Here is an 18,173-nt window from a genome sequence, read left to right on the forward strand (position 1 = left end):
AGTTTATCGATATCATGTCGAAACATCTTCGGGTCTTCCTCGGCAATCTTCGGAACTTTTCGGAAAATGTTCGTAAACATTCGTACAACCTTCGGACAACATTTTGAAAATTTTCGTAAATCTTCGGAAAATCGTCAAAAACATTGTAGTTAATAGGTTTATATAATAAAAAAAATAATACATGGTTGCTTGGAGATATGAAATTTATCTTCTCGTCTTCATATCGATATCTATCTATCGCTATCGATTTGAACACTCGAAGATAAAATTCATATCTCCGCGCAACCATGTATTATCCTCTATATATTTCAGTGATAGTACACAATCGTATAAACTGTACCGGCTGTTAGTATACCATCTAAAGCATACACTTGTTCATCGACTTATTTTACAACAACCGGTAGGCAATTTAAAACTTAAATTCTTTCCATAGCACAAATATACATGGTTCAAAAAACGGCAATTTCATTGCTGTTGTCAGCTAAAGGCTTTGCGATCGGTATCAGTTATTCCGGGTATGACAACTCAGTTACGTAAACTCTTTCCATAACATGTAACGACATGAAAAATTCAATGCTGCCCTTGTCTTTTCACAAGTGTTGCTACAATTCTATCACATGCAAGCCTTGCTACAGTTCTATCACAGATAGCTAAAGCTCTCGTTCTGAAAGGAGACTGTATGTAGATTTCTGTCTGGTACAGGCCCACAATTTTTTATTTGTTCCAATAAATATCAATTTCATTGCTGCTGTCATTGGCGGCTTCTCAATCGTTACAAATTACGCCGGTTGCTATTCTACTATCCGTACTCATACACTTGTCCATCTACTTAATTCCATTTGTGTTATGTCTCAAGGAGAACCCGATATTATCTAACCTGAGATCAAGCCCTCCCTCTCGAAAAAAGAACACCTGATCGCAGGGTATTTGATGAATGGAGACAACAACCATGTTTGGAATTAAATTTGCCACGGATGTGGCCTTTATTTAAATGTAACACAATAATCACTTATCCGTTCACTAACGAAGTGATGACAAAACTGACCACCATTCATCAAAGGTGGGGACAGCTAAAACGCCAACTGTAAGGCTAAGTACACGAAGACATAAACTTGATACTGTAAATAAGAGTAAGGGTCAATGTCTAAGATGGCGGCAATATAGGGGGGGGGGGGTGGAGAAGGGTTTTTAATACAATTGGGAAGCTAGCTAAGAGCAGCGACGTTTACACCAAGGCGGCTAGGAGCTAAGAGAGGACCTCTCATTTTTGACGCACCTTAATATAGGACCTTGCTACGCGCCATCATTCTACAAGAAAATCTAATGATTTACACAAAAAGTTCAATAAAGCTCCCTCTCGTCCACTTTTTAAAAGACTGAATTTATTAGACATTAACCAAATCAATGATTTTCTAACAAGCACCTTCTGTTATAGTCATAAGTCGAACTCTCAACTCAAGAAAATCCAATGATTTACACAAAAACTTCAATAGGGGTGTTTACTCGACAAGAAATAAAGTAATTAATATATGGAACACTATTCCAAATGAAATCAAACGTTTTGTCTCAATGCATGTATTTAAAAGAAAGATGAAACAGTTTTTAATATCAAATTGTTGTGCGTATTGAATTTAATATTAAAAGTAAAATAGTAAAAGCCTGTAAGGGCTTCTCTAGTCCTCCTCCATTCTTTTATATGTTCCTAAATTTATGTGACATGTAGTGATCAAAATGGAAATAAACTTGATTGATTGATTGCCATAAAGCCCTATTGTTCTCCGGCAGCTAAACCAGACTTCTTCGAGGATGACTCTTTCTAGTCTCACAGTGTTATTCGTGCCAATTATCGGTGGCTTCATTTGTTTCTTCGCAACCGGTAGTAAAAATGCAAGCGAGTTGCGGGTTACAATCTGACATATCGAAACTTGACCTTATCTGCTCACAACCACTTTTACAGACATGAAAAATAGAGGGTATATTACAGACAGTTACAGTTCTGACGCTTTCAGTACAATTGTCGAAGGTCACATTGAAAGGAGTTTGTGCGTAGATTTCTGTCTGTATGGTTTCGCAGGTGACACTTCCTTGTGCTGTGCCAGAGGAGGAAGAAGCCAAAGTACCTTGAGGTCTGGCATCAACGTGTCCAATGGAACCAAAGGATAGAGCCAACAACACAGTGACCGTAAAAATATTGGCGACCTTAAACGAAGCAAAGGGGGGTGCAGTGAAATTAGACGCTATGTTAGCTTATTTTCTTACATCAGTTCATTGCAGAATGTAGTTTATACAAACACAAGTCAATAAGAAATCTCTTACCAGTCGTTCCAAGCGAATCATACTTTGCTGTTTCAATAAGTCCTTTAAAACAGGTATCTTCAAAATTCTTCTACACTTAGTTGCAAATTGCTGCACGTTTCCTTCGTAATAGGCGTTTATATACCTTACACAGGCTAAAAAAAAGTAAGGTGTTGCCTGAGGTGTAAGATATCATTTCATATTAAAAGGCGAGATTTGACGTAATTGTAAGTCAATATAGCAAGCTGATCTTAATTAACCTGCAACGAGTACAATCAAAAATTGTTATTTCTATTAACATAAAAAGATTCACAGTGAGTGTAGTTTATACAAACACAAGCCAACAAGAAATCTCTTAACAGTCGTTCCAAGCTGACCATACTGTTGCTGTTTTAATAATTCCTTTAAAACAGGTATCTTCCAAGTTTTTCTACACTTTGTTGCAAATTGCTGCACGTCTCCTTCATATATGCTAATCTACCTTACACATGCTAAAAATAAGTAAGGTGTTTCATATTAAATGGTGAGATTTGACGTAATTGTAATCAATACAGCAAGCTGGCCTTAAAGTCTTAACTTGCAACGAGCACCATCAAAAATTGTTATTTCTGTTAACATAACAAAAGATTCAGTTATGTTTTTTAAAACATTATTATATTTCCGTAAAATACTAAAATATATTTTTCGAAACGGAAGTTATGTGGAAGAGAATAGGTCATTGAGCTATTATAATCTTTCTTCTTTACGAGTGTTTGGCATTCAGGTCTTTACGTTACCAAGGTTTAGACGGGTAACGGAAATTCATCAGTAATGAAAATTTGGTGGTTTTGCTGTCGTTTGTGTGAAAAACCTATACACAGACGACCTACCAACCCATGTATACCGGTATCCAATGGGACTTGTTATCAACGATCATTGAGCCATGAAATTAAAACACCTTAAGTTTCGGAGCCGAAACAAAAAGAACGTTAATAGTATAATGCTGGAACAAGTCACGCCACCCACGCAGTGTTGAACACATATCCGGTTGAAAACGACTGTTTAAAGGCCTACTTATTTCTTTGTTTTTTCTCAGTGCGTTACATCTTCCCTGAACACCGTTTCCACCACGGTGGGGACTTGGGTGATTGGTTATCTCAGTTAAGCTTAAAATTGCATTTCACCAGAAAGTTTCTCACATGATATTATGTGTTGATTTAAAAAGTATTCGAAAAGCACTAAAGGTCATTTTCAGTTCGGTTATGCCTGGTTCAAATCATACAAATCGGTTCAAGACTTCAATCAGTTAATGATTAACAGTCAGTTAATGATTAACATTTCCTGCCTTTTTTGATACATTAGAATACCAAGAGAATACTGAAAGGCCAAAAAAAATTATCATACTTTTAAAAACGTTTCCTATAGGATAGAATTGCGCGTGAAAGAATTTAATAGAAAGAAATTTACGAACTTTTGTAGCAGAATGCAGCGCGGGACCTTATTATCAAAAATTCCTCCCTCTGCGTTGAGCATTTGCAAGGATGCTACGTTTGTAGCTGGAAAAACGACCACGTGTCTAAGGCCGTCAGAAGAAACCTTCGGCTTGGACGTTCGGCTTCTTTAAAAAAAAGAGTCCGAAGATTTGACCCATTCGATCAGTTTCGGCAGTTTGAGCTCGCAAACACTACCGATGCGCGTTTCGCCCGTTAAAAATTGGCGGGATCGACCAGAGGCGGCTGTATTCGCAGGCTATAGATTATCCTGTTTCTATATGTTCTAAAAAAGAGTATTGACTATTGAATTAAAAAATGCTGGTCTGTTGAATTTCTTTACTTTTAACAAAGTCCGAAAAAGTACAAAAAAAAAAATGAAATGCCAAAAGATTTATTTTTAAATAACTGGTCTGGTACAGATGTACATGTTAAATTAACTTGTTTAAATAATTTCGTTGAAGCTATCATTTGGCGGCTTTACAATCAGTATCAGTTATTCCGGGCGTGACAACCGGTAGTAAATGCACAGGTAAAACTCTTACCATTGCCATTACAATTGTAAAAATCGATTGTTGTCTTACTCTCTTCACAGGTGTTCTTACAATCATGAACAATCAAGTTTGTATCACAGACAGTTAAAGCTCTGATCCTTTTAGTACACGAATCACACACTTTGTAAGGAGTTTGTGAGTTAATTTGATTCTGTATGGTATTGCAGTTGACGTTTCTATGAGCCGTGGAGGTACTTTGCGGTCTGGCGTCAACGTATCCAAGGAAACCAAACGATAAAGCCAACATCACAGCAGTGACTGCAAAAATGTTCGCGACCTTAAAAGAATCACAAGGAATATACAATTCAGTAATATGCAATGCTTTCAAGGTTTTTTTGTATGTACTGCACGCTAACTATTGCATTTTTTTAAAAAAAAAATTGCAATAATAAAATTTAAAAGGCCTTGATGCATTTCAATGTTCACGTAAGCACAATCTAATCTATTATAACTGTCATTTCCAACAAAGCGACCAAATAACTTCGCTGTGTGTTAAAGTTTGAAAAATCAATTTGAAGAAATAAAATCCAACAAAAAGACCTTACCAGTTTTACAAAGCTGACCATATTGTTCTCTGTTAAGTCCTTGAAAACAGGTATCTTCTAAAATGTGTCTCAAACTTTGCTGCTTGTTTAACTGAAGATTATTTCCCCAAAGTCAGCCTTTATATAGGTTGCACGAAATAAAAATAGTCTTTTTAGAGGTTTAAGATACAGTTTCATATTTAATGGCAGGTTTGACGTAACTAATATCTTAATATAGCAGGCAGAGGCCTTAACTTGCAACAAGTATAATTACAAATTTTAATAGTTTTAACATAACAAAAGATTCAGTTATAGTTATAATGATGGTTTGCTACTCTTCCATATATTTTCAAAAGGGGAAAAATGGAAGTGAACTGTGTCATTGCGCTGTTACGATCTTACTTCCTTTGAAGGTTCTAGGCATTATTGTTCTGACTGCAAACTACGTTCTGGTTAATTTTTGTGTTACTGCTGGTTAAAACGTTTTTGGAAAATACCACACGGATAGAAAAAATCCTCACTGACGAAAATAAAGGGTAAATGAGTAAGATATTGCTATTTTCAGAAGTGGCAATTTTGCATATCGAATGAGACTTGTTATCGACAACATAATTACTGAGCCATGAAGTTATGAACAACGCGAGTCTCAGTGTCGTAACGGAAGATTTTTACTTAGCTTTTATAAAACGCTGAAACAATTCACGCCACCCACACCGCTGAAACGTTAAATAAACTGACCCAGTACCTTTTTAAAAGGCTGCAGATTACGAAACATCCGGCTAAAATGGACTGAGAATACTTTTGTTTTTCCGTCTCGCTAGGTGCTCTGTGTCTACTTCTGGCCGTTCTAACGGTCATGCTGTGTTAAACTTTTTGTTGGTTTGTTTTTACTTTATTTTTGGCATTACTTTTTTTGAGGTATTAGGGAAGTTACAACTGTCCCAATTTAAGCACCTCATGCGTGTAGTCACAAGGGAAACGGTTCTTGAGTTTACCCTGAGAATGGTATACGTTAATAATTAACACGTCCTGTTCTTACTCCTGGCCACTTGCCATTGAAGGTGGGATGATAATAAATGCATTATGTCCCGTTTACTAAATTAAAGCTCGATATGCTACTTCGTGATCACAACATGAACTCAGACTTATTTCGGCCACTTGCTTGAAGTTGTTTGTTAAACAAGTGTTTCTTCCGACTGCTAAAAATAGACAAACATCTCAACAGGAAGTGTTAAACATTAACTTAAGTTAATAATGCAAAACCTCGATATTCTTTCTGTTTATGATTTAATGAATGAATGCCTTTAAGACACCAGAAGGCTATTATAAAATTTAATACTGCAGTTGAAAAAAAAACACATCTAGCGAAAGACAAAAACAGGTTACTTAATACCTGGAGGGAGTGATTTTTTGTCTTCGTTAAAAAGAGAATTTAATTTTGAAGGATTACGCACATATTTTTATCTTTAAATGCCCAGGGCCCGGTTGCAAAAAAATAGTTAAGATTACGGGCGATTTTCTGCAACAGCTCTCTGCGTTCCGGTGAATGTTTTCAAAGGGTTTTGTTTTTTCCAGTGCTCTTTAGTACATTTTCTCCCGATTTATCCTTATAAGCACGGATGAAAACCCCTCAGATCAGAGCACAGGGAATGGCTGCAGAAAATCTCACGTAATCTTAAGTATTTTTATGCAACCGGGCCCAGGCCTTCAATAGTTTCAGAGTTTAATTTGTTTACAATTATTGTTTTGAAACTGCTCTGAAACTTGCCCTCTTTTCATGGCTCATTAAGTGTACAAAACATCCTCTTTTGCAAAATAGCTCTTTTTAGAACTAAAAAAAGCGTTTCAGCGAAGTGTTTCTTTTACCATATGAAAGTTGACCGTCCAGAACTACGAAATTTATCAAAGAAGGACACTTGTTCGTCTACAGAACAATGCAAAACGCCTCAAAGGAACAAGAAGAATATGAAACCACTTGATCGCTTCTTCCCCGCTTCTACATTTGTTCCGTTTCGAAAATATATTCTAATTTATGCTGATATTTTTCATGACAATAGATTATTATTTTTAAAATGAACATTGATATGACTTACTATGTTGAGATTCTTGTACTCATTAGTATGAAACGATATCTCAAACCATAAAAATTACAAATAGTTATTTTAAGCAAATAAAGGGTATGTAAGTGCTCAATCTGAAGAAAAGGTATTCAGAAATTACTAGCCAAGTTTAAGAAGAATTTTTCAAGATATCTGTTTGCAAAGAAGCAAAGGACTACAAAATGGCCAACCATCTACAACTGGTAAGATGTGACATTTAATCTTGCTCTACTAGAATTCAAATATATACTTTTAAAGATGATTTTTTTCATTATGTTCATTTTGTCGGACTTCAATCATAGTTAATAAGCACTCACTCACTCATCCTCTTCGCTCCTCTAACTGGAGCATAAGGCTAGTAGGTATCAAAGTAGGTTTGACTATAAAAAAACTGATGAGATTGAAAATTTAGGTTTTAATAGATTAATGTTTGTTCGTTATATAATATTAATCCTTTAATTCCTAAGCATGACTAACATCAATAAATTTATGCAATATTCAAACAGATCGTATTACGAGAAAAGAGGAAACCTTCAACTTTGAGATGTCTCGATTTGTCACAAAATTCTCATCGCTTAACAGATTTAACTGACTTGTCTTAACAGTTCTGTCTTTACTGAATACTTCTCTCCACGCTTTCAAAAGGGTTGCTTTTTGTTACCGGGTGGATGAAAATTAAAGGATCTGTGATTAAAGAGAGGGGGCTTAGACAAGTATTACCATAAGACAAAGCAAAATTGATACTGTGAGGTTTTGCGATTGAAAGGGCAAGTTTGAGTTGCACTATTTTAATGATCTCCAGCGTAACAATCAGAATTAGGTAAAAGAGTATTAGAAAATAAGACAAAAAAGCTGATTGTGCTCAAATCATACTGAGTACACTTGTTGGTTGAGCGGAAATCTTACCTCATTGTCATTCCCCTCTGATTTGCTTTAGCTCGCCGATATTTTTACGGTCACTGTGTTGTTGGCTCTATCGTTTGCAATTGGTTCCATTGGACACGTTGGCGCCAGACCTCAAGGTACTTCAGGTTCCTCCTCCTCTGGCACAGCACAAGGAAGTGACCTCTGCAAATCCATACAGACAGAAATCTACGCATAAAGGCCTTTCGATGTATCTTCGTGCAGCAACTGTACTAAAAGCGTCAGAACTGTCACTTTCTGTAATGTACCCTTTACTTTTCATGTCTGTAAAGAAGGTTGTGAGCCAGACATGGACTCTATCGATATGTCAGATTGTAAACCGGATTTTGCTTGTTTATTTCCTACTGGTTGTAAAAGAAAAACAAGCAATTAATTAGATAAACAAGTGTATATCACGATGGCAGAATAGCACCCGGCTTAATTTATAACGATTGTGAAACCACCCCAAGACAACAGCAGTGAAATTGATATTATTGGAACACGTAAAATAATGTAAGTCTGTACCAGACAAGCTAATTAGAAGTAAATCTTTTTATATTCAATACCTGCAGTGTTTTTATGGTGCTGTGCCTATACATCCGTTTAATTTACCCCCCTCGTTATTGCTTGTAACTTACTTTAAAAAACACCTCCCTCCTGATTAAGAAGTCTTTAAAATGGCGATAACGTCATGTGACGTTTTGCGGCAAAATATTGCGTCAATCACGTCATCTCCGCCAAAAAAAAATTGTAAAACGTTTGTTTTCATTTGACAAACATTGAATTTCTATGGTGTATTGATTAAGCTCTTTTACTTATCGACATCCTGGTCTTATGGTAGCTTACAGTACAGTGGAACCCGGTTAATACGGACACCAAAGGGGGTGGGGGGGGGGGGGAGGTGTCTCTAAGAAAAATGATGGTTCAATCATCACTGCCAGTATGACGTCACGCTTCGCATGAGTGATATTAAAGATGGCGGGCAAAGCGTCAATCGAGAAACGAGTCAAGAATGTGGCATTTTATTCCGTTACCTACCTTCATTTACTCAAGTCGATGATGCAGAGATGTTAGCGAATGGAACCGTCTCTCTTCTGGTATTTATTGGTAGATCAGACGTTATATTCATTTTTTTAAATCAACTGAAACACCTTCGCAAAGGTTAGAATGATCGTTGAAATCTGTAAACAGGTCGAGCTTTCGAGGGTTACTGCAAAGCGAATTTAATTTTTATTATAACAGAAATAGGAGGTTTGGTACAGGATATGCGGTTCTTGATGTACGTGCGGTATCAGACTTTCAGCATTCGTGGATCTTCATATCTTTCCCCTTAAAGGTGAAAATCGGAGCACTCAAGAGGAAAAAGGCGCTACACTCTTTTTATTTTATAAGAATCTAGTTTATAAGAATATCGAGGCTGAAATTTGCGAATTTTTAAGAATATTTTAAGAATAAACCCGAGGCTGAGATTTTGAAAAGAATATAGTTTTTAGTTGAAACAAAATCAGGTAGAGTCGAACAACAGTGACCCACTCGCCTAGCGGCTCGTGGGCCACTTTTTTGTTCTTACCACATTTTGACGTCATCTGTGCTCTATAACTGAACAGACGCACGGCAAAATGGAATCTATTTGTTAAACAGATGCACGCGGAAGGTTGCTAAGCACGAAAGATGCGTAAGAGTCGCCCGAGGCGATAGCCGAGGGCGACTCTAGCTTCTTGAGTGCTTAGCAAACCTCCCAAGTGCATCTGTAACTCAATAGTGCACGCTGTGACGTTTACCATTTGTTTTATAGCACAACTTTTAGGATATTTATTAAAGTTTCTTTGAGGTAAAAGTGCGCGCGCTAATTTGAACAATTGCGTGTAGTGCTCACGTAAACGCTGACGAAAACCTAAAAGAAAAAAACAAACAAAACAAAGTTTTGAATTATTTCAAACTTGCATTATACCTCAAAGTCTTTCAGCATTATTGAGAAATGGTTTTTCTTATGTTTAGCTTTTCAAATTCACAGGAAAATCGAGAAAACAAGTAAAAACTCGTGAAGTAGTGGGACATTCTTGTGCCATGTCGCAACAGATCAGCGCGCGCGCGCTCAGGTTGAAGCATACATCAGCGTGCACCCATGGGCAAATTACCCAATACTTGCTAAAACGGAAATGTCAAACGGTATTTTCTAAGAATGTTCATAAGAATACTTTCAGCCTAAAATCGGCAGAAAAATAAGAATATTCAGTCTGGGTCGGAAAAACTGTATTCTTATACAAAAAAGAGTGCACGGGTAATTTTGGGCCCGGCGCTACACCGGTAACTTTGGGCCCGGTACTGTTTACATTATATGTAAATGACCTCCTTCAGGTCCCAAAACATTGCAAAGCACCCGGTTATGTGGATGATACCAAACTCTTTCTTGGGTTCCCCTCCAACCAACTTCACGAAATCATCTCTGCTGTTAATGATGATCTTAAAGAAATTTCAAGTAAGGAAATGTTTAAATAATTTCACTCCAAGCTATCTTCGACCACCAGGCAGAAAAACGATCTTGAGCTGCCGAAGTGTAGACTAAAAACAGAGAACATTAGAGAGACAAATGACCTGAACCTTTTTAAAAAGAGAATTTTTAAACATATTTTAAATTTGTAAATACCCTTTTATAATTGTAATGTACATTATTTTAATTGCGAATTTTATTTCAACTATACCCCCTTTTTCTGATTTTTGTAATTCTTTTTTCTTCTTTATTGTAAATATTTTTATCTTTTATCTTTTTAATTTCTGTATGGCGGAAGAGCTCCAAAGGGGGAGCTATAAAATAAAGTATGTATTTCCAGTTGGTCACCCATCCATGTATTAACCCCACCCGACAGGACTTAACTTCAGCCAGGTCGGATGGAGCGTGCGCTTTCATTGGGTATTATAGAAAAAACAACACATAATGACCTTACTCTAGTCTTTATTAATCGGTTATTTTTGGGGATGCCTAAGGGCATCCCTAGTTGTTTTCAGGGTGCGTGTGTATTTCCCTTGGGAATGACGATAATTAGATTAACAACCAACATAACCAGTAACAGCATCATATTTTGGTCCCTTAGGTATAAGGCAAACCGGTTTTGGCAAGGTTGGGTTAAATTTTGAAGAATTGAGGAAAACAGGTTTTGATGTGAAAGACAAGAAAATAAGTCAGATGCAGGAACTCGAGGATAACTGGTTTTGCAAGGTGATGTTGTTTTGAACGTGACGCAGTTACATTTTGTAAAGGATTCTGGAGATTTTGCATGTGAGTACGATCACAGAACTAAGTTTGATATCTTTTTCGCATTCTTACTTTTCCGCAAGTTCTGTATTCTGAGTAAATGTAATCCTCTCTTACTAGAAAACACTCGAAAATTGTGGTAAGTGCGTTTTTGTCTTTCACGAGGTATGAGTGGGGGTTGGGCAGAAAAGCCACCGACCCTCCTGCATGGAAAGAACAGTAATATACTTATTTTTGTATTTTGCTGCTGCTTTGTATTTTTAACTCTTCAACGTCATTTACAACGAACATTGTGATGTTAAGACGCATTTTTTTGTAGGCAAAAAAGGAACTTGAGGCAACGACGCTTTTAAATTCGCGCGAGGTGAGTACGTCTGTGTATTTTCTGGATCTGTGTTCGAGACCGCCTTTAATGTACAGAATGAAGTTGTAACTTGTTACTTATAACAAGTAAACTAGCTAGTTGCTCTTAGTCGAATTTGCGATTGAAACATTACATGAGTATCGATAGAGTACCAACCGATAGCTTGTTTGTCATAGCAATACTGTATTCGCACTGGATCGATCTGCGACTTGAATATGGCGTTATCATCCATTGATTGCCCTTGCGATTTAACTTTAATAATACTTGCAAAACTATCATAGCATGTTGAAAATGATTTGCGGAGGAATTCAGTTACTTTATCGATTGTTTCTATTTTCGTGTTCAGCTATCTGTGCGTGTAACAATAACTTTAGTTGCTTTCAATAAACCCGGGAATAAACCGCCCGAACTACACCTCAGTAAATTTTTCAGTTTAAGTTGGACTCTAATTCCTCATATCGTTGAAGCGACTGGCGGAAATACGTCTGCGTTCGCAGGCTATGCCAATACGAAAAGCAAAAGCGAATTCTTTTGGTATTTTCGTTCGTGAAAGATAAAATTCATTGTGCCGTCAAATGTCTACACTTTCAGTGCGTTGCTAATTAAATCAGCTGAATCAGTTACATGCGCCTAACTTTTCCCAATAATGTTTTATCAATACTGCATGTTAAAATTTAAACAAAGTTTATCAACAAAAATGCGAAAAAAATTCTCGTAAATTGAGACGTTTTTCGCCACTTATGTGTCGTACGTGATGCCTGTTATGATTTAATTAATTCGTAAAACAATCAGCAAATCTTTTTCACAAAGAAATAGTGTTTCGTTTTCAGATCTCGGAAGGATATAAAGAATGACAAGGAAATTCTTAATTTGCATTTCTTTTGCCCTTTTACGTGGCTTCCAGCAAACACAACACACGCGAAGGTATCGTGTCTGTGTTTGCGCAGCACTTGTGGGAATTTTCTTCAAGGATGTTTACTGAGTCAATACACACAATGTAATTAAGGTGACGCGTATGATGTTGAATGGTCATACTAATTAGTAAGAGTGTCTTGATGTATTAAAGCAGAGACAAAATTAAAGTTCATATGAAATTTCTTCAAACCCCCTACGGTATCCTGGTTCACCATAACCGAATATCTCTTTGATTGCTTTTTCTTGTACAATGGGATACGGCTTAACATTACAACAAGGAAGTGTAGGCAATACATTTTTTCAACTTACCCAGAAGTGACGTTCTAAGACAGCATTCCGCACTCGGCATTCCGCACTCGGCAATCAAGACCGCAGACTTGACTCGTCCCGACACTCGTCCCGCAATCTCCCCCAAATGCTGGAGCCCGTTTCTCGAAAGCCACCGAAACTTTTCGGGCCTGCAAAACTATATTTAGTTCTCTCTATCCGTTAAAAGCAGCAAAGCCTTTTAGCCTTAGACGTGGCTTTCGGGGTACGAAAACTTACTCGGACCCCCAGGAAGCGAATGCAGGAATATTTTAGCGAGCGAGTTCGAGCGTTTTGATCAGGCAAATGCAATCGTTTTGCATTTAAACTCGAAAGAGGCTTGGGGAGAGAAAAAAACAACAACACCCGAACATGGCAGTGAATTTACTCCATCACGAGCAAATACCGATAGTCCCGCGCCCACAGAAAACTAGCCTGTTCCAGGCGTTCGGTTAATTGGGAAGGGGCGCGAAGAACGCCGAGCGAAAGAATGGCGAGGGGACTCCTCCCCGCCCCCTCCCCTTAGTTTTTTTTTTCGCTCGCCGTTCTTAGTTCGCGCCGCTCCCCAACTAACCGAACGCCTAAAACAGGCTGTCTTCCGCTGTTGCCCTTATCATAAAAAATACTATAACGAAACTCATCCGACCAATGCAGGCTACGGCTTATCATAAAAACGATAAAAAATCTTTAGGCATCCCCATTTGTTGCTACTTTTCCAGCAATTTTCCGGGCTATAAAAATGATCATCACTTAAACATGTTTTAAAGAACGTTGCCAAAAACTTTTATTGTAACTCAAGTTTAAAATGTAAGAAACCTTACGCTCATTCAAAGAGTCGAATTTGTCGTAGTTAGGTGTACACGTCAGTCAAACACAGGAAGAAAGACAGTTTTCAAACACGATCTGACACGTAATTATGGTGCTGTTTTATCTGTATTATTAACCTTGAAACGTATAAACCTTTAGAAAGTTTTCATTTTCTAACAGGTTACAATTAGCACACAATCGTTTCAAAGGAATTTTTTAGAAGCAGTGAACTATCGATTGTAATGAACAAACGAGTATATTTTCTGAAATACAGTCAAACCGGATGTTCTTTTGATGAGAACTTTGCAATGTTGCGGCGCAATGTTCCAATATTGATTGACAGTTTGCTTGTCGCAACTTGCAACTTTCAATTCAAATTTGCCTGAGCAAGAGTCAAGGTAGGCACTACCACGAATCTTCCGATTTTTTTGAATACCCCAAAACATCCCTACTTAAATAAAAAAAATACTTGCCAAATTTTCCTTCCCAAAAAATTCACGGAATCGAAAATTTCAAACCCCCAAAAATCCTTCGATCATCCCCGTCACTTGAACTCCCGAGTACCCCCCCTGGGGTGAAATTCTTGGAATATTTGTACAGCCCCCGAACTGATCCCGACCCTGAAATGATCCCCAGAGTTTTTCACGCCGATCCTGAAATAATCCCTAAGTAAGTTTTGGAATGGCGTGTCAAGGAGGCCTGCGAATAATTAAGCTCTCGCGATACATCAAACACTGGCCACAATCTCAACCGCTCCTCAACCTCATGGCGCTTCTAGGCCATGAGGTTGAGGAGCACTATCACAGCCTTGACCACGTCGCCACTCCTTCAACAGAGGAAGGCGAAAAGGCTGCGGATTACATGAAAAGCAAGTACGGTGAAGGAGAGGTCTCAGAGGAAATTTGCCCGAAGTGCGGTAGAAAGTTTCAATGCCTGTCTGACTGTCTGTGGGAGTTTACGAGGATGAAAGTGGAATGACGCAGTATTATTCCGACGACTGCTATGCCTGTGAAGTGTGTACCAAAGATGAAAACTGGTTTTCATACCAACGTAACACTTTGAACGCCGTATACATTTTTAATAGATGGCATTTTTAAATTTCAAGATTTGTTTAAAAAAATTGCAGTTGGTCGGATCGCACAATTCTCCTTGATGTTCTTAATTTTTTTTAACGTTAGAAACCTGTTAGCAATTATAGAATGTTTTTAAGTTTTAATTTGCGTTTGATTGAGACGGTCATGTTGGATAACTGCTACCAAGAAAATGTTTTGCGATAAATAGTAATAAAATAAAAATGAATGGGAATTTACAGTTGGATCTTCCACTAGGTGGCTCTTCTTGATCCCACAGATTCCAGATCGAATTGGAATTTGGAATCTCTGATTTTCGATGATCTCGCGATCATCGAAAAGCCTTTCAGTTATACACATAATACCCGTTCTGGTTATGGCTACATATTGCAGTTTGTTTATTATAACGACACTATTACTCAGGAAAAAAAAGAATAATTTATTTTTTGATTTTTTTACTCTACGGCTTCAGTTTTCCTCATTACTGAGCAATCCATGGCCATTTCTCACGATTGAACGCCATTCCAAAAATTATTGGGGATCATTTCAGGGTCTGAGTAAAAAAAACTTTGGGGATCATTGCGGGGTCAATTTGGGGATCAACTCGGGGTTGGGGATCATTTCGGGGGCTGTACAGACCCAATAGATTATCGCTTCTGTCAATATCAGTACAGCATCAATAACATAATGCAGTTGTTAAATGTACACCAAAATGTATTATTAAATAGAAAGTCTTGTACGGACCAACATGTTTAAATGTTTAAGGTAATGTTTATTTAGAGTTAAGTTGCCTACGACTAATTTCCGAAAAGTTTAGTCCAAAAATCCGCGAAATCTCCGTGACATAGTCTATTTTTTCCACTGACATTTTGAAAAAAAAAAAGACAGTGCTGCCCTTGTCTTTTTACAAGTGTTGCTACAATCATGAACAATAACGGTTCTATCAGAGATAGCTAAAGCTCCCATTTTCTCAGTACATGCCGAGTTGGACATTTTGAAAGGAGACTGTGTGTAGATTTCTGTCTGGTACAGGCCTACGATGTTTTTACTTGTTCCAATAAATATCAATTTCATTGCTGTTGTTATTGGCGGTTTGTCAATCGTTATAAATTACGCCGGGTGCTACAGTGAAACCTTGATTTAACGAACAGCCAAGGGACTGGGGAAATTTGTTCGTTATATCGAGGGTTAGTTATATCGAAAACCTCGATATAACGCAATTCTTATACCTAACCGACCTGCTATCTGTTCACCCTCTTTAAATAAAGTTGATTATTATTATTAATCCCTATAATGAATATTTTCCATCGATACTGTACTGTTGAAAGGAACGATTCAAAATATATCTAACGCATTCACGAGTAGGTCATAGACCTCTTTGATTATATATACGGCAACTCTACGTAGAAAAAAATTATATGAGGTAAAACTTTATACGGATGTTAGACGCCAAATAATTCAAGCTTCATTCTTGCTTACATTGGTTATATGTAATTTCTTGGCATGTTGTTTTTCTTTTTTCCCCTCGTTTCACGCTTTATTTTGCATATTTATGTTCATCTCGTACGTGCGAAAAAAATTGTCACGTCCTGATTGGTTGTTTGTTTGTAAACTTGAGACTAACCCATGAACCCTGCTTGGGTATTAAACTTTAGTTAGTTAGTTTGTATTGTTTTGGATCACCGAGGCGTATATTTTCAATTTATAGTTAGAGTAAACAGAGAAGGGGTCCCACTACCGGAACAGCTAACTATAGTTATCCCGTCTTAAAGATCGTTAGCAGCCTAAATGTGACCGCAGCCATTATTATAAATCAAGTACTAGTTTAAACCGATCTTTGCGTGATAGCGGCGAGCTCGGTTTGACGAATAACCTAAAATAATGCCCTCCCTTTTGAAAAAAGAACACCTGATCGCAGGGTATTTGATGAATGGAGACAACAACCATGTTTGGAATTAAATTTGCCACGGGTGTGGCCTTTATTTAAATGTAACACAATAATCACTTATCCGTTCACTAACGAAGTGATGACAAAACTGACCAACATTCATCAAAGGTGGGGACAGCTAAAACCACAGGTGGCCCATTGCCTTTTTGAGAGGAAGGCAATGGAACTATAACTCACTTGAATCGCGCTCAATCGGCTAAAAAACCACACAGCACACAAGGGAAACAGCAAAGGAGCTAAGGTGACTGATTTTTATTGTAATTCAACGGTTAATTTTTCGTTCTTTTCGGTCAAATTTATTTCCCCATACAAATCCTTATAAATATGCAAATCGATCGAATTACGAAACAATGAAAAGGTCATCTTTATTGTACTCATATATCGAGCTTGGGCTACCTGTGCTAAAACGCCAACTGTAAGGCTAAGTACACGAAGACATAAACGTGATAAAATAAGAGTAAGGGTCAATGTCTAAGATGGCGGCAATATAGGGGGTGGAGAAGGGTTTTTAATATTATGGGAAAGCTAGCTAACAGCAGCAACGTTTACACCAAGGCGGCTAGGAGCTAAGAGAGGATCTCTAATTTGTGACGAACCTTAATATAGGACTGTTAAATTTACACGCCATAAAGCCCTATTGTTCTCCGCCAGCCAAACCAGACATCTTTGACAATGACCCTTTCTAGTCTCACAGTGTTATCCGTGCCAATTACCGGTGGCTTCATTTGTTTCTTTGCAACCGGTAGTATATACGCAAGCGAAATGCGGGTTACAATCTGAAATATCGAAAACTGTCTTCATCTGCTCACAACCACTTTTACAAACATGAAAAATAAAGGGTATATTACAGGCAGTGACAGTTCTGGCGCTTTCAGTACAATTGTCGAAGGTCACATTGAAAGGAGTTTGTGCATAGATTTCTGTCTGTATGGTTTCGCAGGTGACACTTCCTTGTGCTGTGCCAGAGGAGGAAAAGGAAACCAAAGTACCTTGAGGTCTGGCGCCAACGTGTCCAATGGAACCAAAGGATAGAGCCAACAACACACTGACCGTAAAAATATTGGCGACCTCAAACGAAGCAAAGGGAGATGCAGTAGAATTAGACGCTATGTTAGCTTATTTTCTTACATCAGTTCATTGCAGAATGTAGTTTATACAAACACAAGTCAATAAGAAATCTCTTACCAGTCGTTCCAAGCTAATCATACTGTAGCTGTTTCAATAAGTCCTTTAAAAGAGGTATCTTCAAAATTCTTCTACACTTAGTTGCAAATTGCTGCACGTTTCCTTCGTAATAGGCGTTTATATACCTTACACAGGCTAAAAATAAGTAAGGTGTTGCCTGAGGTGTAAGATATCATTTCATATTAAAAGGCGAGATTTGACGTAATTGTAAGTCAATATAGCAAGCTGATCTTAATTAACCTGCAACGAGTACAATCAAAAATTGTTATTTCTATTAACAGAAAAAGATTCACAGTGAGTGTAGTTTATACAAACACAAGCCAACAAGAAATCTCTTAACAGTCGTTCCAAGCTGACCATACTGTTGCTGTTTTAATAATTCCTTTAAAACAGGTATCTTCCAAGTTTTTCTACACTTTGTTGCAAATTGCTGCACGTCTCCTTCATATATGCTAATCTACCTTACACATGCTAAAAATAG

General features: G+C 37.5%; 2 long non-coding RNA genes across 2 annotated transcripts; both read right to left on the reverse strand.

Annotated features, from left to right (window-relative positions):
* Positions 1-952: 952 nt before the first annotated feature.
* LOC144644330 (uncharacterized) lies at positions 953-2,413 on the reverse strand. Its single transcript, XR_013569094.1, has 2 exons — positions 2,317-2,413; positions 953-2,199 (listed from the first exon to the last, which is right to left on the reverse strand). It is a non-coding gene; the product is annotated as an uncharacterized LOC144644330 (long non-coding RNA).
* Positions 2,414-16,507: 14,094 nt separating this feature from the next.
* Positions 16,508-17,807, reverse strand: LOC144644289 (uncharacterized). Its single transcript, XR_013569084.1, has 2 exons — positions 17,693-17,807; positions 16,508-17,575 (listed from the first exon to the last, which is right to left on the reverse strand). It is a non-coding gene; the product is annotated as an uncharacterized LOC144644289 (long non-coding RNA).
* Positions 17,808-18,173: the final 366 nt, after the last annotated feature.

The sequence above is a fragment of the Oculina patagonica genome, chromosome 1 (genome assembly GCF_052425735.1).
Source record: "Oculina patagonica isolate OP01 chromosome 1, crgOcupat, whole genome shotgun sequence".
NCBI classification, from domain to species: domain Eukaryota; kingdom Metazoa; phylum Cnidaria; class Anthozoa; order Scleractinia; family Oculinidae; genus Oculina; species Oculina patagonica.